This window comes from Mustela nivalis (genome assembly GCF_964662115.1).
Source record: "Mustela nivalis genome assembly, chromosome: 16".
NCBI lineage: Eukaryota > Metazoa > Chordata > Mammalia > Carnivora > Mustelidae > Mustela > Mustela nivalis.
This window is the reverse complement of record NC_139035.1, coordinates 1216823-1241659: the sequence shown is the minus strand read 5'-3', so window position 1 is coordinate 1241659 and position 24837 is coordinate 1216823. Positions and strand designations below refer to the sequence as shown.

Sequence of the window (24837 nt, the reverse complement as noted above, 5' to 3'; positions counted from 1 at the left end):
GACAAATATATTTCTTTTTCCTGGTTAAATAGCTAGGAGGAGAATTGCTAGGTCATAGAGTAGATGTTCATTTTAACTTCCTATGAAACTGCTAAAATGTTTTCTGAAATGGTCATACCAAATTGCACACTTGTCAGAGTCCTGCTGATTCCAATTCCTTTTCAGTATTTGTTACTTTAAATCTTTTAAACTTTAGGCATTCTACTGTGTGTTTGGTGGGATATCATTGTGGCTTTAAATTATCTTTAAAAATGATACCACATTTAGGGCACCTGAGTGGCACAGTCTGTTAAGCATCTGACTCTTGGTTTCAGCTCAGGGCATGATTTCAGGGTCTTTAAATCAAGCCCTGCATTGGGCTCTGAGCCCAACATAGAGTCTGCTTAAGACTCCTCCCTTCTCTCTCCTCCAACCTACCTCCCATGCATTTTCTTTCTCAAATAAATAAATATTTTTAAAAATGACTTCCAGTAACTTGATTACCAGGGAGGTTGACTAATTTTTATGCTTGTTGGCCATTAGATTTACCCAATTCTCTTCCTAAGTGCAAATTTCCATGAAAGCCTAGTGCCCATGAAATAGTAAGAAACGTCAGAAAACACTGGTCTCTTTTAAGATCAATGTCTAATTTGCAGATTATCTCTAGACTTCAAACACATGGCCCAGTCCTGGCTTTTAATGTTGAATTATCTCTTTCAAATTCATTTCACATTCAATAAGGAAGGGACACAAGTTTAACTATCCTTTTAAAGTTTTTTTTTTTTAATTTTTATTTTATTACCTAACAAATGAGGCTAAGTAGATAAAGTGTTATGGGACCAGTTATGTAACTATTACGTGGGGCATAATGTTTAAACCTTTTGTTGAATGATAGAATTAATGAATAAATGAAAGATCCAGAATCTGGGGCTCCTTCTGCTTCTGCTACAGCTTCTCTTGTTTCCATTTGTGCTAAGTTGTCTTTCTAGTTTTTCCCTGATGGGGTTTCGGTAAGAGGTGGTAATGTGGCCTTAGAACATAGCATACCTGGGGTCGAGAGCAGTTGGAGGAAGTCGGAGTTACTGTTGTTGTAAGTGGTCCTAAAGCCTTTTTGGGAAGAGTCATAGACTAGAACACAATGCACAAGACAGAAAAAGCCTGGTTGTGGCCCCACAGCACAAGGCTGACTGGGGAGAGAGCGAGCCAGTCACAGGAACAGTAAGAGCTCTGGTCCGTGGTCCAGACAGTGCTCACAGGAGGAGTCATTAAAGCCAGCGGGGAATACTTTGTGCAATTGGGGCCCTAGAAGAATCTAGGACTGAACTAAAAGTATTGCAGAAGACTAAGAAAATACAGATGGGCAAAAGGAAAAAAACTGAACAGGAGCAGATAGGATCCAAACAGATGCAGCAGCGCAGGACAAGCACAGGAGTGGACGGCACGAGCAAATGCCTGAGTGGGAGCTCAGTGTGCTGTCCGCGAGGCAGTGCAGCAGGGATGGGGCAGAAGGTGCACATCATGGAGAAAGGCAAGCACCAGGCTGGCGGGGAAGTGTGGGCCACATTATAAAGGACGACAGTTAGATGCCAGGCTATATAGCTGGAGGTTTTTATGTAGCTAGTTAGGGACCTTTGCGGCTTCTCCAGAGGGGAGCAGTAAGATGAAAACCTCTGTGCTGGGATTAGTTTGGTGATTTTTCAGGCTGTGTGGGAAATAGGAGAGACTACAGTTGAGGAGATTCTGTGATAACCTCTCAGAAATGCTTTCTCTGAAATGGGAAGAATTTCTCCACCTTCCAAAGATTAAAATCAAGATGTTCAAATATTCTTCTTCACATTAAATGCTCGTACCTCCTGAGCACAGATTTCTCCCAAGTTTTGCCTTCCTTGAAGATGACAGGTTATACAGAATTCAGACTTCATAGGACAATCAAGCTGTTGTTTCCTAATTGAGCACATACTTCGCAGATGTCTCGCAAAGCATGGCCAAGAGCTGGTGTGGAGCTTCTGTAACAGGTCCTAGGTCCAGCAGCTAGCATTTCTGCAGGGGTTTTTAACACTTTTACAAAGTGTTTGTAGTCCGTCACCTCAGGGGGCTCCAGAACATAATTTTATTGATGAGAAAAGTGATTTTGTTCAAGGTAGATAATGTTGCCGATGTCACAGAGTTAGAAAAAGGTAAAGCCAGGACACTGTTTTAAGAGAACAGCTAAATTTATCAGAATTGAACATAGCACATTTCTGGAATCTGATTTAATAGGAAACATGGTTTAATTTTAAAATATCAAACTCAAAGGATCTCTGATGAATGCAACTTTTGGAAGAAGCAAGTTTCCCTGGAACACTCATTGAAGTCTGATCTTTCTTCCTTTGGCCGTTATATTGCTGGTGGTGTTTCTTTCTGATAATAGCTAAAATACTACCACCAGCAGCACAACCACTTTTTTTTTTTTTTCTGATCATGTTACAAATGCCACCACTTCTAGTTGTATTATTGGCTCATCATAGATCCCACCGTGAATATAATAATACCAACATTCCTGGAGGGCTCATGTGTGAGACACTGTGCTGAAAACATCGCCTGTCTCACCTCATTTGTTTCCTTCCCAGACCCCGTAAGGAAGGCACTACCATGATGGTTATCTCCATTTTACAAAATGAGAAAGCTGAGGCATCGTCAGAGAGGCCAAGAGCCTTTGCAAGTTCATTCAGCTAAGAGGTGAGGGAGCCAGCAACCCAGGCCAGGTTTGTCCTTCTGGAGAATCTTAACCACTGAGGAATAAGATGAAGACATTCTCTGGTCTCGTATCCCAGGAAGATTCTGAACAGCCTGTCAAGAGCCAGTGGTTCTTAAGAACTTTCCTGTCTGGTGAGTGACAAGGCCTGAGCAGCTCCGCCAGCAGCCAGTCCCTGGGAGAGAACTGGCATTTTACTCAGCCTGTTCTGTCTGTTCTCTGTCCCCTTCTCTTTGCCAATATAAATTAGTGCCAATGAAAGAATCACCGGATTGTGAAAGACGTGCCAATAAATCTGCTATAGGAAAGTATCCTTAATAGTAATACTCTGTCCTTGACGCGTGGGATCTGAACATCTTCACAGAGCAGCCTGGAGGTACTGGAGTCCCGCGTTTGTGCCGAGAGATTTCAGGGGTCAGGGGAAGAATGTGAAACAGGGATGGGCTTCTCAAAGTCTCCCCAAGGTCATAAATCGAGGCTGATCACAAAGTTGTCATTGTCAGGCTATGTTTGTGGTAAGTGAAGACACTCACAAGGCATGGGTCAGGCCCTGGGGAGAGTCTAGAGTGAAAACTAGACTCTAGACTCTGCCAAGCCCCAAACAGAGAAAGGCAGTGGGGGATGTGGTTAGATGCATGGATTCCAGAACTGGAAGCATTGGCTGAAGGTTAGATAATTAAATGGCTCTATGCCTCAAATTCCTCATTTGCAAGATGGGCCTAATGTAGTCCGGTTGTGCCAGATTATGGTGAGGATGGTGAGACTGTGCTGGAAGGAGGCTGAGTAAAGGGGCCATGCCTTCCCAGTTGATGGTAAATAACACGTGTGAAACTTCAGTGCGAACCAACCTCCTTTAGCATAAGCTGTTGGTTTCTAAAAAGAGAGGCATCCTGATGTTATGGGGAAAAGCCATTACTGAACACCTAGGCTGCGGTTTGGGTTTGGGTTAGGTTGAATTATATACTATTGTTTCCAGTTGGTAAGTGGAAATGTGGAGATGCAAGTATTTTGCTCAAGATCAGAGGGGAAAGCCATCATTTTACGTGAGGTCTGTCTGACTTTCAAGGGTTTCCGCCATATGGTATTCTTTCTGAGGCACACATTTTTCAGACATGAGATATAAACAGTTGAGATGTTGCTGTGAGTTAACACCTTAGCACCACCGAGTTCTGCTACTGCTCTGCTTGCTAGTGTCAGGACTCCAAGTCCACAAAAGTGGAAAATTCGAACGTCTATAGGTGCCAGACTGGGGTCTCTCACTGGATGTCGGTAAACTAGCAGGGTGTGCTGGATATTGAATAGCAGAGAAACCTGAGTCCAGGGGACCAGGAGACGACAGGGAGTGGTGAGGACTGGGACGCAGTGGCAAGTGCACATCGGGCCGGAGTCGCAGCTACCACTCCATTCTAGCCCATTCTGCCATATTGGAAATGGTCAGATCTTGCAATATTTCCAGAGAAGATACACATCTAAACTTGTATGTGAAGTTACATTAAATAGTTTTAATTAAACGTTTTATTTTTGAAATAGTTGTACATTCACATGCAGTTGTTAAGAAATAATACAGAGAGCTCCTGTGTATCCTTTACCCAGTTCCCCCCAATGGTAACATCTTGCAATGTTATAACAGGGACTGACCCTGATACAATCAAGGTACAGAATATTTCCATCCTCGTAAGCATCCGCGCTAATGCCTCTTCTTGGCCAGTCACATTTCCCTCTCTCTCCCACCACCTCCCTGACCCTTGACAAACACTAATTTGTTCTCCACTTCTATGACTTTGACTTTTCTAGAACGTTATATAAATAGACTCATATGGTATTTGGGGTTTTGCTGTTTGCACCCAGTTATCTGGTTATCCGGAGATTCATCCGGAAGGTTGCATGCATTGGTACTTTGTCTCGTTTTATTGCTGAGAGGTAGTCAGTGCAGCATGGTTTACCAGTTCATCCATCGAAAGACATCTGGGTCATTTCTAGTTTGAAACATTTATGAGTAAGACTACTTTAAATGTTCTTGTACAGGTTTTTGTGTGAACATAAATTTTCATTCCTCTGGGATAAATGCCCAAGAATCCAATTGCTGGGTCATATGGTAATTGCATGTTTAGTTTTTTAAGGAACTGCCAAACTGCTTTCCAGAATGGCTTTAGCATTTTACATTCTCACTAGCAATGTATGAGTGACCCAGTTTTTCCACATCCTCACCAACATATAGGGTTGCCACATTTTTTTTTTTTTTACTTTAATCATTCTGATAGCTTTGTAGTGATATCTCCTTGTGCTTTTGAATTGCATTTCCCTAGTGGATGCTGATATTGAACATCTTTGCATGTGTTCGTCAACTGTACATGTTTGGTGAAAAATCTGTCCATGTCTTTTGCCCACTTTCAAGTTTGATTTTTCCCCCCTGAGTTCTGAGAGTTCTTTATTTATTCCAGATACTAGTTCTTGGTCAGATGTGTGATTTGCAGATATTTTCTCCCACTCTGTAGCTTGTCTTTTCATCCACTTACCAGGATCTGCAGCAAAGTATTAAGAAATTTTAGTCAATTTATCAAGTTTTTCTTTTATGGATCATGCTTTTGTTATCAAATCTGAAAACCCTTTGCCGAGTCTTAGATCCTAAAGCTTGTCTATGATTTTTAATGGTTTTATATTTACATTTCATTCTGTGATCCGGTTTGAGCTAGATTTTACCATTTCTCCAGTACTATTTTTGAAAAGGCTATCATTCCTCCATGGAATTGCTTTTGTACCTTTATCAGAATATATTGAGCATATTTCTGTGGGTTGGTTTCTGAATTCTCTATTATTTTGCACTAACCTATGTGTTTATCCATTTGCAAACTTGATTTATAGAGGTATTTTCTGATATCTTTCAATAGCATTGAGTAATTCTCAGTATACAAGTCCTGTGTATGCTTTATTAGATCCACATCTAGGTCTTTCTCTCCCCCTCACTGACCTTCCCTCTCTTCTTCCTCCCTCCCTCTCTTTCTTTTCTTTTCTTTCTTTCTTTCTTCCTTTCCTTTCCTTTCAACTACTGTAAATGATACTGTATTTTTGATTCTGGTGTCCCCACGCCCATTGCTTGCATCTAGAAATATAATGGGATTTTCTACATTTATCTTGAATCCTAAGACCTTGCTGAATTCACTTAAGAATTCTAGAAGTTTGTGTTTTGTTTTGGTAGACTTCCTGGGATGTTCTAGGGCAATCATGCCATCTGCTAAAAGGGATAGTTTTAGTTCTTCTTTTCTGAGATCTGTACATCTTTTATTTCATTTTATTGCTCTATTGCACTGGCTGGAATGTCCAATATTATGGTGAGTGGTGTGGTGAGAAGGAAGCATCTTGCCTTGTTCCTGATCTTAGGGGTAAGCATTCAGTCCTTTATCGTGAGGCATAATGTTAGTTTTGGTTCCTTGCAGAGGTTTGTGATCAAACTGAAAAACTTCCTCTCTGTTGCTATTTTTTGGCATCGGGGGAGGTTGTTTCTGTCATAAGTAAGTGTTAAACCTTGGCAAATACTTTTTTTACATCAATTCATAAGATCATACGATTTTTCTTTTTCATTAATATGATGGATTACATTGACTTTTTGAATAATGAAGGAGGCTTACATTCCTGAAATAAACCCATTTGCTCATACTTTAGGATTCTTTTCATATATTGCTGAGTTCTGTTTGCTAATATTTTGTTAGGGATTTTTGCATTTTGATTGCTGATGAATATTTTGTATTTGTGGTTTCCTTTTTTTTTTTTTTTTTTTGGTACTGTCTTTGTCTAGCTTTAGTGTCAGAGTAACACTAGCTTCATAAAATGAATTGGGAAATGTTCCCTCCTCTTCTGTTTTCTGAAAGAGAATGTATAGAATGTTTGTTTATTTTTTAAGGTTTGATACAATTCTCCAGGAATACCATTTGGGCTGGGAGAGTTCTCTTATTTTTAAAAAAGTACTGAGCACATTTCCTAAAGAATGATAAAGCTGTCGGACCCTCCAACATTCTACAGCTATAAAACATCCTCATAACACTATTCAGCTGCAAACAAGTCTACCTTTCATGAGAAGGAGAAATGGGAATGAAAATGATAATTCCAAGGTAGAGCTGTGAGCTCAGGGAATGGAGCTATTAGCCAGAGAGGCCTTGAAACCTACAAAATTTGCCCAGCTGGATCTCAAAATTCACTGGGCCTGGTAACTCCTGTCTTCCTTCCATTTTTATTTTTGGGTGGGAATTCCATAATTTGCTATCTTATGCCTGCCTTTACAGGGAGAGGCAGTTTCCCCAGGCTGGATCATAATAAAAGTCTTCCCATCGCTGTTTAAATGACTTAGATGAAGCATTTGGAAATTTGAGCTGACGAGAATTTGGACTTTGAGTTTATGCTGTGACAGAGTGAGACTTTAGAGGACCTCAGGATGGGGTGAATACATTTTGCACATGGGATGGTCCTGAATCTTTGGGAGCCAGGAGGCAGACTGCAGTAGGCAGAGCAGTGGCCCCTCAAAGAAGTCTACATCCTAATCCCCAGATCTTGTGAATATGTTACCTTACAGGGCCAAAGGTCCTTCACAGATGTGATTAAGGATTCTGAGATGGGCAGATTAACCTGGCTTCCCTCGGTGGGCCCAGTATGACCACATGGGTCCTTGTATGTGAGAAAGAGAGACAGGAGAGTCAGTACCAGAGTGAAGCAATGAGACAGGCCAGTACAGACGGTGATGACTGAAGATGAGGGAACGGCCACAGGCCAAGGCACGAGGGCAGCCTCAGGAAGCTGGAAAAGGCAAGGACACGGATTCCCCACCAGAGCCTCCATAACATGACTTAGCTGTGACACTCTTTGATTCTGGCCCAGGGAGACCCGTTCCAGACTTCCAACCTCCATAACTCTAAGATGATGAATCTGTTTTGTTTCAAGGTACTAAGTTGGTGATCATTTGCCACAGTGGCAGTAAGAAACTAGTGCAAGTACACTGAGCTTTCAATTTTGAGGACTGTAGCTTTCAATTCTAAAATGGCCATTTGGTTCTTTTTTATGGCTTACTGAGGCTTTCTATATTTTAATTTGTTTCAAGCATGTTCACAGTTACTTGTTGAAGCATTTGTGTCTTACATATCTGCCATCTCTATGTTGGCATCTGTTGAAGGTTTTTTTTTTGTTTTTTTTTTTTTGTTTTTTTTTTCATTCCCTTTGAGACCCTCCTGGTTTGGGGGTGATGAGTGACCTTTGATGGGAAAGAGAACATTTTTGTATTGTGTTAGGAGGCTCTGGATTTTTATTTAAGCCTACTCTTTTATCTGACATCTGCTGACACCATTCTGGCAAAGGAAGTGGACTGCTTTCAGGCAAATGTAGAAGGCCAGGTTTGTCCAGGTTCACCACTTGGCCTCCTTTGACACTCAAGTGGTGGGAGGTAGGGAGGCTCCCCTTTGAGGAATGGTAGCTATGTCTCATTACTGCTTTATAGGTTCCCCATGAGGGCGGGAGGTTAGGGTTGGTTACCAGTCATAGTGGATGAAAATCTCTACTTGGCTCTCTCTGACCGCCCCCCCCCCCCACCAGTGGGGTGGTTGGGGCACCTCAATGTAGCCTCACAACAGTGGAGATCAAGACCTCCCACTTGCAGGTACGGGAGGGGTCACTGATCTTTTTCTTAATGTTTGGCTGGAGTAGAGCCGTTATTGTTTAAACATTTTCTATATTGTTGGGCTGCCCTTTATCTGTCGTTGTGTCATTCAGGCTTCACAAAGCAGGCTTTTCTTGGGGGTTTTGTTATCGGCACCTGTTATGAACACCAGCATTTCTAGATTACAGGCTTAATTGCAAGTCTGGGATACGTGAGCCCAAAAGAAAATTCAAGAAACTCACGATTGTGCTGTTTCTCAGGTCCTGAGGGTCCTATCTAGTCTGGCTTCTCGTCTTTACTTTTTAGAGCCTTCTGTTTGTTTTACAATGTCCAAGGTTTAGTTGTACCTAGTGGGAGGAGTAGAATAAACTAAGTCTACTCCAGCTTTCTGGAAGTGAAAATCTCTCCTAATTTTTTAATGTTGGTAACTCGTTAAAAATAAAAGTAACACATTTTGGGAAGAGATGTTAAAGAAAAACAGTCTATTTGGTCCTGGGCTGTCCGTTTGTGATCTCTACCTTCAAAGAAAGAAACTGAAGGACTAGAAATGTTAGCCTCTGTGTGTGTGTGTGTGTGTGTGTGTGTGTGTGTGTGTGTATACCCATGGTGGTGATGTATGGTAGGCAAAGGGAGGGATGAGAGAAAGAGAACTTTAGAGGTTGGAGTTCATGGAGGCAGGGAAAGCTGAGAGGTCAGGCTGCTCTAAAACACGGACCATAGCAGGTCTCTGGAGGGGAGTTCCTGGCTTCTGAGAGGACCTCTCAGCTTCAAGGTCCCTGTGTTCACATTTGCTAGAGGTACTGCTTTGGAATTTATTCTTTAGTTACCAACTTAAAATAACGTGGTTTTTTTGGATTATAAAATGAATACAGTTTCATGTTGAAAAAAAAAAAAAAAACCAGAAAACGCAGACAAGGAAAAAGAAGGAAATCCCCTCCCCCAAGCCTTTATTCAGAAACGACTCTGAATATTTTGGTGTGTTTCCATCCAGTCTTTTAATCTATCCATCCATCAATATGAATAAATTTGTGGCTATTCTTTTTATATATTTTTAACCATTTCCCTCCCTTCCCTTGTCCCTGAATAATTTGGAAGCCAAGCTTTTGATAACTATATTGTGTTCAGTTATTTAAAATTTAGCAACATTTCTCTTTGTTGAATGTTTTATTGTTTATAATTTCTCATTATTAGAAGTAATGCTTTGATCAGAAAGCTTGGCCACATGTCCTTTTAATTCCTAGAAGTGGCAATACTTGAGCAAAGAGTATTTAAGACTCTTGATTTGTATCTTCAACTTGTTCTCCTTAAAGACTACCAATTTGTAATTCCACCTCCAAGATTAGAAAATTCTTGCCTCACTACAGTCTCCTAGGCACCGAATATTATCATTTCAAAACTCTTTGCGAATTTGAAGGCAAAAAGGTCCCTTATTGCCATCTAATCTGCATTTATTTTATTCCTAATCATTTTAAACATCTTTTTTGTCTTTAAAATTTTTTTTCTGTTAACTGCTTTTTGTTATTTGCCATTCTTTTTCTATTGCACTTTTCTTCTAAATGGTTGGTTTGTCACATGTGTTACAACGATATTTTTCTAGTCCATCATTGCCTTTTAATTTGTCTATGATAATAATTGCCATAAAGCAGTTTTCCAATTTCAAGTCTGTTATTCCTTTGAATCCAGCCAAGCCTGTGTGCTTAGAAAGGTCTTCTCTGTTGGTTCTATTTATCTATAGCTGCATAACAAATGACCCCAAAACTTAATGGCGTAAATTAAATCCCATTTTATAATTTTTGTAGGTTAGGAATCGGGTAGGCTCAGCTGGTAATTTTTCTGCTCCACCCAGTGTGGACAGAAGTTATTCAGAGTTCATCTGCTGGATGATTGACAGACTCCAAGATGGCATGACCCATTTCTGGAGCCTTGTGGGATGGCTGGAAGGCTTAGCTGGGACTGTCCCTGAAGTGCTTCCCTGTGGCCTGCCCTCCATGTAGCTGAGGGGTGTGTGCAGCTCAGGGACTCTAAACATGAGGGTCCCAGCAAACAATGGAAAAGCACAGAAGCCTTTTCTGACATTGTCTCAGATGTCAGCTGCTCTAGCAGAGTGGTTTCAAGCCTGCTCATATTCAGGTGGGCTTCGTGGGAGAGGTGTCCTGTTATTTGTGGCCATATCTTAATATTGCCAGTCTACCGCAAGATGAGTTAGAAGCAACTTACTTCTTCTTCTAGCTTGTTTATGCTTCTGTTCCTGCTTCTTTTTATTTTCGTACACATAAAATCCTTAATACACCTAGAAAATCTTTTTTATACAAAACTTACAATGAGATTCAAATTTGAATATTTCTCAGGGTGCCTGGGTGGCTCAGTCAGTTGGGCGTCTGACTCTTGGCTGCAAGGGCTTGGGGTCGAGCCCCGCATCCAGCTCCGTGTTTAGTGGGAATCTGCTTGGGATTCTCTCCCTCTGCCCCTCCCCTTTCTCATACTCTATAAAGTAAATAAATCTTTAAAAAATTTTTTTTAAAAATATTTCTCCCTATTGGTAAATGATTTCACTCTGGCGTTTTCTGGAGTAACCCCTCTCCACTGGCAGCTGAGTTCCGCAGGCCCGTGTGAGGCTGTTAGAGGAGCGCCGAGGCCACCCCCGACTCCTCTCGCTAAGTAAGAGTAACCCCGCTCGTTCGGTCCCGCTCTTCCGTCTGAAAAGCACCAGCCACACGGCGGACGCAGGGCCAGCGAGCGTGTCTCGCCGGAAGGGCCCCGCGACTCAGGGCTCCCGCTTTCAACCGACTCTGCACAGTGGGGGGCTCTGCCCCGCCGCGCTCTGAGCCTTGGCGGCCGCCCTGGGCGTCTCCGGTGGTCCGAGTGGGAGTCCGGGGAAGCTTCTGCCGTGAGGCGATGTGACCTCCGGGAAGAGCCGAGCTCGCTCCTGCTCGCGAGCCAGACAGGAGAGGCGACCGCAGCGCCGCGGGGTCGTTTCTCCGCAGCCGCCCGGCCCGCGCCTCCGGGGGCCCGTGCAGGGCCGGCCCCACCCCGGAGAGGCCTCTGCGGGGCCCGAGCTTCCTTTCGACGCCTCCGCTTCCGCCGCAGAGAAACGCCGGGCTGGGGCGCCGCGGCTCGGGGGGCTAAGCCTCTGCCCTCTGCCAGGGTCGTGACCCCAGCGTCCCGGGATCGAGCCCCGCGCTGGGCTCTCCGCGGGGAGCCTGCTTCCCCTCTCGCTCCTCCTGCTCGCGCGCGCTCCCGCCAAAGTAAGTGGATAAAATCTTTCTGAAAAAGAAAGAAAGGAAGCGGCGCGGGGCTAAGCCTTGTTCAAAGCTGGCGCGAGGCCGAGTCCTTCCGGGGGCCTCCGTGGGGCTCGCGGCTGCGCCTCCGTGTCGCCGTCGCGCGTCTTTGTGGCTCGCGTGGTCCACGCGTGCGCGGCCGCTCTGGGGGCCGCTGTCGTGCCGGGTGGGCTCACGAGGGGCCGGCGGCTCCGTGCGGTCTCGGACTCCCGCCGCGAGGCTTGTGAGGGCGCCGACCTCGGCGCTCGTCGGTCTCCAGACACGGAGCGACGCCCTGTCGCCGCATCTGCACTCCTCACTGTGGCGGCTACTCCCACGCGTCTTCCCTGAGGCGGAGCCGCGCAGCTGACCCCGGGGTCGCCGGAGACGACGCCTGCCTGACGACACGGTCTTGTCCCGCAGGCACGTTCGCCACCAGCCCTCCTGGGGCTTCTCGCGCCGTGTCACCCTGCTCTGAACGGCTCGGGCTGCCCGAGGCGCAGCGGGTCGACCGCCCTGGACGTGGGCCCCCACCGCCGCGTGCCTCAGGGGCGTTTCCTCCCGCGGCGCCCTGCGGCTCGGCTTTTCCGGAAGAAACCGCTTCTGCGGCGGAAGCCGGGGTCGCCGCCGGAAGCCGGGGTCGCCGCCGGAAGCCGGGTCGCAGGCGGAAGCCGGGGTCGCCGCCGGAAGTCGGGGTCGCCGCCGGAAGCGGGGGTCGCCGCCGCGCTCTGTGGAGAGCAGCAGCCGGAGCCGCAGATTTCGTGGAAGGACAACCGGGCTGCTCGCTGCTGCGGGGCCCGAGCGGCGGTGAGGGGTGAGCGTCCGGCTCAGGGGCGAGGACTGCCCGGGGCGCGAGGAGACGAAGAACCCAGAGAAGCCTCCGGAGCTGCGCGCGCAGCTGCCGCTTAGCCCTTCGGAGAGCAGCGAGACGGCAGCGCGAGCTGCGGGCGCCGCGTCCTCCAGACTCCCGGGACCGTGAGCCGGATGGGACCGGCCGGCCTGAACTTAGGGGGACGAGTAGTGAGGGACCCGGGAAGCGGCAGCTCACCCGCCGGGTTTCCGCGTGACGCAGGTCCTAGGGAGGGAGACCGAGGCATGTCTTCGGGGTCCCACCATCGCGTAGCCCATTTCTTTGTGGAGAAGTGTGTGTTGTTCTTTTCAAACAAGGATTAAACGATGTTAAGATTTTCCAGAAGAACCTTGACGAGGCCCCGGCAGGGTCTCCGCGGAGCCGGGCGTGGCACTGCTTGCTCCGGAAGAGAGTATTGGATTCTCCGAGAGCGGCGTGGGTCCGTCACGGTGGTCCGGGGCCGCATTCCGCCGCTTCCGAGTGGACATCGATCTGGAGGCGGGCGAGGGTCCGCACCCCGCCGGGCGACTCCGCGCCGCGGGAAGACGCAGGCCTGCTCCGGGCTTTGCCTGCGAGAAGGTTCTGCTGGAGCTGGCGGTGGCTTCAGCCGTGGGGAACGCTGGTTCGGAGTTCACGCTTCTGAAAGTCCGTTTCTTCGGGGTCACATTGTAGCTCCAGGAAGGCACGATCCGGGTCCTGAAGTAGTTGATCGCCGCAGGAATAAGGCCGATGCAGTTTAACTCGTCCTCGCCTGGAGATCAGCAAAGGGCCGTCTTCCCGGTTGCCGACGCTGTGGGTGGCTGTGAGGACGCGGTCTCCCTCTTCCTCGCTGTCAGAACCCTAATTTTGGTTGCCCTTCTCTGAGCGGCTGTGTCCTTGATAGGAGCCCCACATCAGAGGGCGGATCTTCATTGGTTTGGGTCAGTTCTGGTGGCCTTGCCTCGTCCAGGGATGGTTGAAGGATGGCTGGATGGTGCCAGTTCTGGCCAGTGACACACAGGGGACATCTGGTAGAGGGACACAGATAGGGAGATTCCCTTTTCCTCTTTCTGGAGATTGTTTACAGCACATGAGGCCTGACCTAGGGCACATCTTGGGGCTGTGGGAGAAAGCTGCAGAAGAGCTCAGCCAGATCCGTGATGTGCGGGTGAATTCACCCGCTCTGAAACTGTCCTACCTCTGACCTTTACGTGATGCGCGGTAACACACATCCCTACTGTCTAGGGCCCTGGTAGATTTAGCTCTTCTGTCCTTGGCTGTCCAGAGCACGTTACCTAGCCTTTGTTTGGAAGGGGAGGTTGGTGCTGGTGGGGTGAATCAAAACTGAAAGCTCTGTCCTCTCTAACACATGATGGGAAGGGAAGCAGCCTTGTTTGACCGGTAGTTCTGGTAGGTCTGTCTCTGAAGAGTCTTCTCTGCTAACATTCCTCCGAGCCCTGGGACTGGGGGAAAACTATTTCCTGAGGTCGACTCGGTTCAAAAAGAGTTTACATTCCAGGAGTAGCGAAGAAGGGTTGTGTCCCACCTGAGAGGAGGCGCCAGTCTTTGTTGCTGCCTTTCTGCACACCAAGAAGAGGTTCCAGCCAAGCGTTGACCGTCTGCGGCAGTTTTGCACAAACATGATTTCAAAGTGTGACTCTCATCTTGCCAGGTCAAAACTGAGGTGAGGGTCTAGCCAAGGATGGAGAATGTGCGCTAGCAGGCATAGAATGGGGCCGGAGCTCTGTATGTGGGTGCAGGGGCGAGCCAACAAGGATCTGTTAAACCCTGCGGAGCAGCGCGAGCTCCCTGCCTCGAAGTATGAGTTTTCCGTTTAATTGACACGCAGTGAGCACGTGTCCCGCCCCACATGAGGTGCTGAGAAGGAAGCATGGGCTTTGCCCACAAGGAGCAGTCAGTACACAGTCCCGCTTTTGGCTAAGCACCTTGACTCCCTGCCTGCCTGAGCCCCATCTTACACTCTGCTGGTTTGATGGCTCCTCCCACTCCTCAGTCATGACGTCACTGCCCCGGGAGCTCCCGCACTTGCCCCATATGATTTCCTTGTTCCAGATTAAGAAACACAGTAGTTGCATTCTGTGACGAGTCATCAAGAACCTGATGTGAGCCGGGTTGGGTGGGGCACACAAAGGCAAAGGGGATCCCCTACCTTGCAGGAAACAACAGCTCAGCTGTTGTCGGATTTGCACAGTGAGGGAGCAAGCAGCTAGGTGACAAGCAGCATTCGAATAGTACAGAGGACTCGTCACGTGTGTGTGGAGCCCCTCTTTGTGTCAAGTACTGAATCAGGCCCCTGGGACCCAGGAACACATGAGCCCAGCTCCCGCCCTTCCAGGAGCTGTCTGGAAAATAACGACACAGCAACATTCGTCGTATCAAGTGACCTGTACTGAGCACCAGTTATCATTACGCATTTCTGGGTGCTCTTCCTGAGAGCTTACCTATTCCCTACCTCTATGGGGTAGACACTAAAATCCTCATTTTACTGATGAGGAGACAGAGCTATCCAGAGGCTAACTTTGCCAAGATCACAGAGTTAGTGTGAGAGGGAAGAGATTTATGAAGAATCTGTTTATCAATATTAAATGTAATAAATCTGCATCTGGAAAAACTAGGCTCTTGAGGCAGACGAGGGAGGTACGGCAGCGAAGGAACTGCAAGCCAACTGTGGCACAACACGTGGGGTAAGGTGCCTGCACATTCCTCAGCACGGCCGGGAACCCCCGAGCCCCAGTGATGTGGCCGCACGTCGTGTCCGACGCTATCGAATACACAGCACGCGGGACAGAAAACTGCGGTCGTCGGACGGCCTTCTGTCCACACCCGCTGAGCTGAGCTGAGGTCTGTTGAGGTCACTTGGTTCTTGGGCACCTGGAATTCGAATCCCATGGAAAATTATGGTGGAAGCAGGGGTACGTCTCCCTAATTATGTAATCTAATTGAGGCCATAACAACAGCCAGGGAACGCCAGGAGGGCTGCCCGGCATCTTACTCTGGCTCAGCCTCCCGGGAGCCTGCAGGTAGACTGAGGAGTGAGAAGGCAGATTCCGTCTGGTTCATCTTCTCCCAAGGCACTCAGATGCCTTCTGCTAGATCCCAGGTCATCTTCTCAAAATGACACAACCCTATTAGTCTTGGAGTTGTTGTGATATTGTGACTTAAAATAAATATGTATTTGGTCTTTGTTCCCTTTTCTGGCACAGAGCTCTCAAACCTTTGGAATTTCCTAAGTGGTAGGAGAGATTAAGGTGGGAAGGGTCTTTTGTTGTTCACAGCGATGCCTTTCAAGGACAGCAACTGAGTTTGTTAATGAGGTGAGTTTTAGAAAGCCCCTAGATAACTGCACAGTGGGGGCTGGTTTTCAGGACAATCCACCGTGGGATTAGAGGGCTGGAACTTTCAGTTCCCCCTCTGCCAGGGCAGAGGGGAGTGGCTGGAGGTCGAATCAACCACTGATGGCCAATGATTTAATCAATCTTGCCCATGTAATGAAGCCTCCATAAAATTCCCTGAGTGTAGGATTCAGAGAGCTTCCCTGCTGGTGAAGAAGAATGCATCCACATGCCAGGAGGCTGGCGTAGCCCAGACTCCACGAGGACAGGCAGAAGCCGCTGTGCAAGGACCCCTCTGGACCTCGCCCTATGTATCTCTTCATATGGCTGTTTGTTCATTTGTATCTCTCAGTATCCTTTGTAATAACTTATAGGAAACCGTGTTTTGTTGTTGTTGTTTCAGCTCTGTCAGCTGTTCGAGAAAATGATCAAGCTTGGGGTTGAAGGTCATGGGAATCTCTGAGTTATAGCTGGCCAGAATACTGGAGATGACCTGAGACCTGGGACAGAGAGGTCACAGTGGGACCAGGCCTCTTGGACTGGGCCCTTTGCCTGTGGGATCTGATGCCATCTCTAGGTAAATCGCGTCAGAATTGAGTTAAAGTGTAGGATACCCACGGCTGTTGGAGAATTGCTTGGTGTGGCAGAAAAGTCCCGTACATTTGAGTACGGAAGTGAGTAGAGAAGAAGGAAACAGTTTTCTGTTTCAGAAGCATATGACCTACACTTGAGAGGGGTTACAGTCTGTCTAAGAGATGGGCAGTTCTGAAATGAGTACTTTCTTTACATTTTAAGGACGTATTTCTACCGTAACTCCCTACCTGATTCTGTACATTTTTCTTCACTTGGGGTACATTTCATTTGTAGTATCTTTCATATCTTATTCATACATTTCATACCTCCTCATCTGATTCTATGTATTTTTCTCCATTTCTTCATTATTCATTAGTGGTTCATGATAGGAACCAATGAACAGTGTCCCCCAGCGGCCTAACTTATCTATACCGTAGAAGTTTTAGTGTCCCCTGATTAGGAGAGAATGCTTCTTGGCCTCCAGGAGGGATCTGAGATGGGAAAATAGGAGAGTCAGAGAGCAAGGGACAGATTTCTCTTAAAGCATTCATTCATTCGTTTGCTCAACACATATTTATGAAAGCCCTACCCGGAGTCGAGCCCTGTACCCGGCTGTGGAGGCACAATCAGAAACAAAATTAAAGTGGCCTGTGTTCTCCGGGGTTTCCAGGCTACTGTGGGAGACCAAGAAGGCAACAAAATACTCATTTACAAATCCAAAGAAGTGCTTCAAGGATAAAACATAAGTCCAGAAGAGACAAAGTGTGAGGGGCAACCCTACTGTATTTTCACAGTCAAGGAAGGAGGTCACGTGAAAGCAAGACCTGGGGGTTGCAGGAATCAGTCCTGGAAAAACTTTCCAGTCAGGGGAGACTTCTAGAAGAGACTGTGTTTAAGAAACTAATCAAGATACGTCCTGCGGTAGAAAATGGAGGGGCGGAGAGAAGCAGGAAGTGAGACTGGAGAAGTGGGCGGAGTGTGGGAAGGGTTTTGGATTTCCTTCCAAGTGCAGTGAGAAGTCACAGGAAGACAACATGTAATGACAACTCCTCCCCCTCGTCTCAAACCACATACTGTCACTTCCAGAGTGAAGGGAAGAGCGTGTGAGTGGAGGGCAAGAAGGGAGGAGTGTTTGCTTTCCTCTGAAACCTCTGAGCTCTTGACAGAACAGTGCCTGCCCTAAATTATGCTGTGTCAAGTGTGGGAGTTACAATTTCAGGATTAGCACTATGAATATAATCAAATGGCCTTCAAAGGAGAACTTGGAGGAAGAATGTTTCGAAAGGAAGTTCTGGTCGGAATACTTGTGAAATCTGCAGATGTCATGCGTCTTCCACTGAACTGCTTCGGTGGTTCAGCCGGCCTGACACGGTCCCAGTAAACACGTGTTTATTGAGCATTTACTTCTTGCCCGGCACTGAGAAACATGCAGTGGGAATGGTAAAAGCATTGTAAATGGTCCCTGTCCTTGAGGCCTAAAACAACAGGATTACAGGCTTGGCAGAAAAAGCGCATTCGAACCCCGAGCCACAGTGTCTTTAACCTCCCTGTTGGCCTTCATTGTCATTTCACACAGAGTTCCCGCTGACCCAGAGATGAGGACACGGAGGAGAAGTCTGTGAATCGCTAGTGAGGCTCGGCCAAGAAGCGGGTGAGCGAGAGGATGGAGGTTCTCCTCACACGCTGTGTTCCTCTCCACAGGATTATTCCAGACCCTGGAATACAGCAGCCAACTGGGAAGCACTCGCCCACCCTACGCTCTTATCATTGGCGTTACACTTGTGCCTCTACTGGGCACGCTGGCTGCCATGGTCATTTCCCAGACTTTCAGTTTTCAGTGTAGGGGCGGAGGCCTTTCCCCAGTGTCATACTGCCCCTTTTTGAAACCAACCATGGAAGAGGAGGAAGGACAAGGCTGCACAAAGTTCATGGGGAGGAAGCTTGGGTGCTCAGTTTCATGTCCCTGGGGTTGTAAACTGGCAAGTTAGTGTTCAGATTCAGGGCCTGAATGTGGCCAGATAACATTTGATCTTATTCTATTCAAAGGAGCAAGTTGGACCTACTAAACTCCAACCTCACTCCAATGGGCTGACCCCAGCCCTCCTGGACGCAAGGGGCCCTGGGCTCTCCATTTTGTCCAGTGACATAGAGCCCGTCGGAGAAATCCCAGCCATCCTGCTAGAGGCCCTGAGGCTTTGGCCTTGCCTTCAGTTTAAAAAAAATCCTGTGGCCTGTTCCAGCAGCAGCTGTCTCACAAATTCCTTCTCAGTATCAGTGGGTAATGTTGGAATCTGGAAGTAGGATTGCTGGATGGGGAGAAGGCCCGCTTTGCTGCCCTGTGATGCAGTGCGTCATCCACAGGCGTGTGTGGGGATTGCTGTGTGCCAGGGCATTGCCACGGACGCAGGCCTTAAAGTTGGAGGAGTTAGCAGAGCCATTACATGAGGCAGGTTGATGACGGCACGTGCCCTCTCAGTCGGCGCTCTCAGACTGCTTCATTCTTCCCGGGGTTCAGGTCTCGGGTCCAGGTGTTGTGTTTCCAGCCACTCCCACTGTGGCATGTTGAAGACACCATCCAGAGCAGGGTGCTGGTTTGGTTGACATTAGGGATCTTCCTTAATCGCACAGCAGACCTGTGGCTACCCCAGCCCGCGTGTGACAGCCCTTCCCTTGGGATTCCCACTCCAGGGCAGTCGCAGTCAAAGGGCTCAGATCTCACTTCCAGATTCCTGTTACCTATGATGCCAACTGTTCCAGTGCTCATTCTAGTGGAAATCAGACCGAAGAGAAATATGTGTTGGTGGGACAGTTGAGATCTTTCTGATTTTACCAGACAGAATGGCATTCCAGCAGCAGCAGCTAGGGCCCCTAAGATGCTTCTAAGAGAAGTTGGGTCAACCAGTTGTTCCCGCTCCCGGTCATGAAGCAGAAAACTTCAGACTTGGTTGTCAACAAGGGGCTGAAGTTGTGACCCAAGATACATAGGAACTGGTGTGTTAGGACCATTCCCTCGAATCTGGGTTTATTCCTTACCAGTTGTGTGATAGTAAGTAAGCCAACCTCTCTGAATCAAAGTTTCCTTATCAATAAGCCAAATTTAGTGTCTATAAACTAGGCCGTTGAAGAGAATCAGATGAAATAAAATACGTGAAAGACCTGGGTAAGGGACAAAATGCTATACAGGCGTGAGTTGGTCGTATTAGAACGCTAAGATGGGTGACTGGTGTGACAAGTGTCTTCCTCGGCTCCTTGTTGTGGCTTCTTGTGTGGAATTAAAGGATCTAAAGGTCCGTAGTTTCTCACTTTAACCACTTGATGCTGTTGGCCTATGGCCTACAGGACTTTCTAAGGGTCCATTAAAATATTTGAGATAGATATAGGAAACATATAATTCAAAACTACAGCATCAGAAAAGGATCATTAATATTTAAGTAAATGTTAAAAAAAAGTTTCAATTAGTCAAATGCAACACAAATTATTACCAAGTTGTATATTGTATATCAATTATTATTTTTTAAAGATTTATTCCTTTATTAGAGAGAGAGAGAGAGCAGGCTGGAGGAAGGGTCAGAGGGTGAATCCTGAAACAGACCTCCGGTTGAGCACAGAGACTGACACAGGGCTCGATCCCAGGACCCTGAGATCATGTCCTGAGCAGAAACTGAGTTGACGGTTTAACTGAATGAGCTACCCAGGCACCCCAATGTATCAGTCATTTTAACTTGTGATCGGGGGATCTTAACATGTTTGATATGGCGAAGGGGAGAATCTCAAAAAGGAAGTTCTTGGGCCTGTGAGTTGTGCAGGCGGCCCTATTTGTGTCAGTGTTGAAATGGGAACCGGGAACAAAGGCCTTTTCTCTTTCGATAGTTGAAACCCACATTCATCTGTTACAGTCTAGCATCATTTCTATTTTTAATTGAATTGCTAAATGCTCTTTTCACTTTGTCCTGCAGCGTCCTGCAACTCGTCCCCATAAGCTGCAGATGATGAACTAGCTCAGTTTTGTTCAACTCCAAGGTGAAGTGTGCTCGCTTTTTGTATGTTTTGAGAAATGTTGATGCTTCAAGAAAGTCATTCCCATCACGCCCTCTTGCCCTTCTGTTCTCATGGCCTGTGGCATCCATGGGACTCTGGTTATTTGTAGGTATTTATTGAATTGTGTGATGGCTCTTTGAGCTGGAGCCAAGAGGCTTTGTGCAGACAGGCGGATAGCATCCTGAGAGGCTGCCATCTTGCCTTGGCCACCGATGGTCTGACCTGGGTCAAGCCCTTTCTCTGTTCTTAGTTCTTTTCTCTGTGCAGTGAGATGTGTAGGATCTAGGAGAGCTGGGTGAGCGATAAGGTCCAGCTTTCATGCATGGGACTTCTGCCTGTGCTCCCAGATCCCTCTGGGGGACACACGGGTGACATGGGCACTCCGGAGCTAGACACAGCCGTAACGTGCTCTGTGGGAAATGTCAGGCTCCCGTGAACACAGGCAGCCACTCGACATTTCTTTCCCCAGTTAATTATCTCACGTGTTCCATGGGGCTCTCCGTGCTGGGGTTGAGGGAAGGTGCCGAATTCCTCGCTCTGCTGGTTCTCCCTGTGCTGACGCCCATCAGCCTCACTCTGCCTTGCCAGACTAGACCTGGGTATTGGTCACTGCACTCGGGGAGACAGGGCGACCGGCCCCAGGAATTGGGACAGTCTACTCACAGCGGCTCTGTTCCTTTTGCCTGTGATTCTGTGCTGCAGTTCTGTCCAGTGCGGTGGGAGGGGATGTCTGCTAGAGTAGGGAACCAACCGGGAAAGTTCTTCTTTGAAAGGAATGTGAGGTAGGAAAGGTTTTCACCCTCCTGTGTCCTGTGCGAGTGTACAGTGCTTGCAGCGGGAGCAGCCGTTTGGAGACACGAGAGGTCTACGGCCATACCACCCTGAGTGTGCCCGATGTCGTCCGATCTTGGGGTGCACGAGAGCCCATACCTGAAGCTGAGGACGGCAGATGGACAACATGGAGAGAACGTGGGTCCTTGATGACGTTTTTAAGCTGCTCATTTAAGTAACCTGGAGCTTCTCTGCTTTGGAAACACTACAAGAGTGAATGCTTTGTTCCTGTTGCCCAGGGTCCCCTCTGGCTGGGTTTGCGGCTCTCCAGGCCCGCTCATGGCTGGACGGAGCTGCCTCTTTGGCACCAGCATGTGCCTTCCTACGTCAAAGGCACCCTCAGAGGGCAGGTCTTGTGTGAGAGCTTCGACAAGGGCCCCCAAAGCCGGACCAAGGCGAGGGGAAGTGGGTCTCCCTTCAGATGCTGGGGCCGAGCCCAAAGCTGCCCGCCAGAGAGCCAAAATGCATTTGATTTCCTGACTTCAACTTTGAAATTCATGTGAAATTTTCATTCTGCTCCCTTTGGTATCTTTTTCTTCCTGTAAAACTCACATTTTACCTCCTCGCCAGGCACAGTGTTCAGCCGCCCCTCGCCCGAGATGGTTCGCCGTTGAGGAACGTGGCCCGGAGTGCAGACGGATGCTGCCCGCGACGCCAGTGGTTCCAACCCACGCGCAGAGGAAGGGCGCGGGCAGAGCTCGCCGAGCCTCGCGGCTTCGCTCCTGCTGTGAGCGGGGCTGGCGTGGAGGGGCTGGAGCACGAGGCGGGCCCTGGGGCAGGCCCTGGGCGGGTGTAGCAGCTGCTCTTCCTTCATTCCTCCGCCAGACAGCCGGGGGCACGAGGGGCTGCTGGACACCGAGCACGGGCCACGTTCCTGCCTCACATGGGGACTGCGGAGGGGACTCCTGAAAGGACGAGTCATGGCGGCTGAGAGCCAGTGACTGGCCCGTGCTGGCGCTCAGCACCCGGGCAGCGCCGACTCCGCGCGTCGTCCACCGGGCGGGCTCCCTCTCCGCTCGATGTCGGGACAGTTTGCCGACAGGGCTGGGGCGCTCTTCGGGATGTCCCCCGCCCAGAGCGCCTCCTCTGTGGTAGGTCGGAGCTCGCTTCTCCTTCTCGCGAAACCCCCAGACTCCTGGCGCCGGGGAGTGAGGACGGGCCTGCCCTGTTCCCTGCCGGTTCCGCACGTGGGACATGCTTGTCAGTACTGTCTGAGTGACCGGCCTCAAGGAGACAGCACGGGGAGACTCCCAAGGCCATTCCGTGGGAGGAGGAGGTGCTTTGAGGGCAGCGGAGAACCGCCGGGAGCTTAGACAACAGGAAGAGCCGTGGAGACGGGGCCTGCGAGCTTGGCAGTGTGCAGGGGCAGCTGCTGCAGGGGCCCCGGCTGGCCCCGAGGGGGTCCCGCTGCGGGAGGGGTGGCTCCGGCCTCATGGGCCTCGAGAGCCAAGTGCGAACGCAGCTCATCTTGTGTGGGAGCTTCGCGGGCCGGGCTCGGGTCTAGGCCAGGCGATGCCCCTGTCGCCCAGGCCCCGGCCGAGCACCGTTTCCTGAGCCCCTCCCGGAGGCCCGGCCAGGAGGCCGGAGTCTGGTGACGGGACTTCCCTCTGTCCCTGCTCAGGGCTCTTCCTGCTTCCTGCTTCGCCGCCCAGGACGCGTGTCAGCTCAAAGGAGGCTGTTTCCTCATCCCGGAGCAAAGGTGGGAAAGCCCTGGATTCTCCCGAGACGCGGTCTGGGGGGAGTGCTGAGTCCCCGCGTGCCAACCCCCTGCTGCCAGGCTGTCCTGGTGGCCTTCATGGGCTCTGCCCTCTCTGTGTCTGCAGCAGCCCGGCCACTCTCCTTCTGGAATTCTCGGGCTCCAGCCCGCCTGCTTCTTCGCATGCCTCTTCGGATTCCAGCGACCGATGGAGGAAGAACGGAGGTTGGAGCCCACGATGCCCGGAGTTGTCCAGGCGGAGGGCGCAGCGATGGACGCGTGGGCCCTGGGGTCGGGCCTGCTGGCTCCGCTCCCGCGAGCCCTCCCAGCTGTCCCCGGACAGCGCGTCAGCGTGTGCGCACCCTCGGCTCTTCCTCCGCAGCCGAGGCGCAGCATGGAAAGCCGTGGGGCTGTCCCGAGCGCTCAGATCGGTGGGGACGTGAGCCTCTGCTGTGGGGCTTGGCGTGGAGCAAGGGACGAGTAAGAGCCAACACGATTCACTTCTGTTTCTCCTTTTCATCCTTCCTTTTAGCTCTTGCCTAGATCGACGGGCACCTTCCCTCCGCGCAGGGTGGTGTTTGTGGCAGTGAAGATGAGGATGGAGACATTCTTCTGTTTTCTTTCCTTTTTTTTTTTTTTTAAAGATTTTATTTATTTATTTGACAGAGATCACAAGTAGGCAGAGAGGCAGGCAGAGAGAGGAGGAAGCAGGCTCCCTGCTGAGCAGAGAGCCCGATGCAGGACTCGATCCCGGGACCCTGAGATCATGACCTGAGCTGAAGGCAGCGGCTTAACCCACTGAGCCACCCAGGCGCCCCTTCTTTCTTTTTTTAAAAAGATTTTATTTATTTATTTATTGGACAGAGACACAGTGAGAAAGGGAACACAAGCAGGGGGAGTGGGAGAGGGAGAAGCAGCCTTCCCGCTGAGCAGGGAGCCTGATGCGGGGCTCGATCCCGGAACCCTGCGATCATGACCTGAGCTGAAGGCAGATGCTTAACCACTGAGCCCCCCAGGCCTGCCCTCTGTCTTATTTCTTGAGTCATCGGATCAAAAAAACCCTAGAAGAAGCTGCGGCTGCTTTTGGAAGTCCAGGCGTGGTCTGGGCTGCAGGCCCTCGGAAATGCGGGCACAATTTCACGCGCCTTCAGACCCCGGAGGAGCCTTTCATTGCCCCTTCCTCACAGGTCAGCAGCAGTGACATGCTTCAGAGGAGCGGAAGGTAGAGGACCTGACACTCTGTGGCGTTAGGGACCTGCTGCACCTGTTTCTCTCTCTCTCTCAGGACGTGTCCCTCCGGAGCCTGACCACAACACGGCAAATGCAGTGACACCACAGGGACCACGCGGGAGCGCAGGGTGCCAGCCCCCGGGGATGGAGGGAATGGCTGAGGCCTCCGCAGCTCCTGCCTTGGGTCCGTGCCCCGGAGCCCAGCAAGCGCGTGAGGCAGCCTCCGGCAGGAGCCCAGCCCCAGCCCCAGCCCCAGCCGGCCGCAGTGTCCTGATGGCCCGGCCCGCAGTGCTGCTCTCCGGCCCCCAGCGCGCCCACGAGCCCCGTGCCGCCTGGAGCAGCGGAATCTGGGCTGATCTGTTCTGCCCCAAGAGGAGACCAAGACAACAGTTTTCAACCGCGACCCCGTGACAGGTCCCGCCGTCTTGCAAACGCAGACACCAAGGCTCGAGGACTCAAGAAGTGTGTCAGTTGCTGTGAGGAGATGTGGGGTCGGGGTGCAAGCGTGTGTCCGGTGACAGCAGAGCACTCGCCGGGCGCCCTGGGGCCGCCTCCGGCGCCGCAGGAGGCCAGAAAAACGGACCAACGTGTCACTCTGGTGTCGCCAGGCTGGTGCGCGAGGGTGAGGTGCGGGCGGTGTTGTCGGGCTGAAAGCTCAGCTCCTGCTCGCGCTTGGGGG

At 49.6% G+C, this 24837-nt stretch overlaps 1 protein-coding gene across 1 annotated transcript in view; it reads left to right on the top strand.

Annotated features, from left to right (window-relative positions):
• The window catches only part of DPT (dermatopontin), a 350410-nt gene that overhangs the window by 24704 nt on the left and 300869 nt on the right, over positions 1-24837 (top strand). The window contains exon 4 of the mRNA XM_082702819.1: positions 2589-2847. The gene's annotated coding sequence lies outside the window, so the exon portion shown is untranslated. The remainder of the gene's footprint in view (positions 1-2588; positions 2848-24837) is intronic.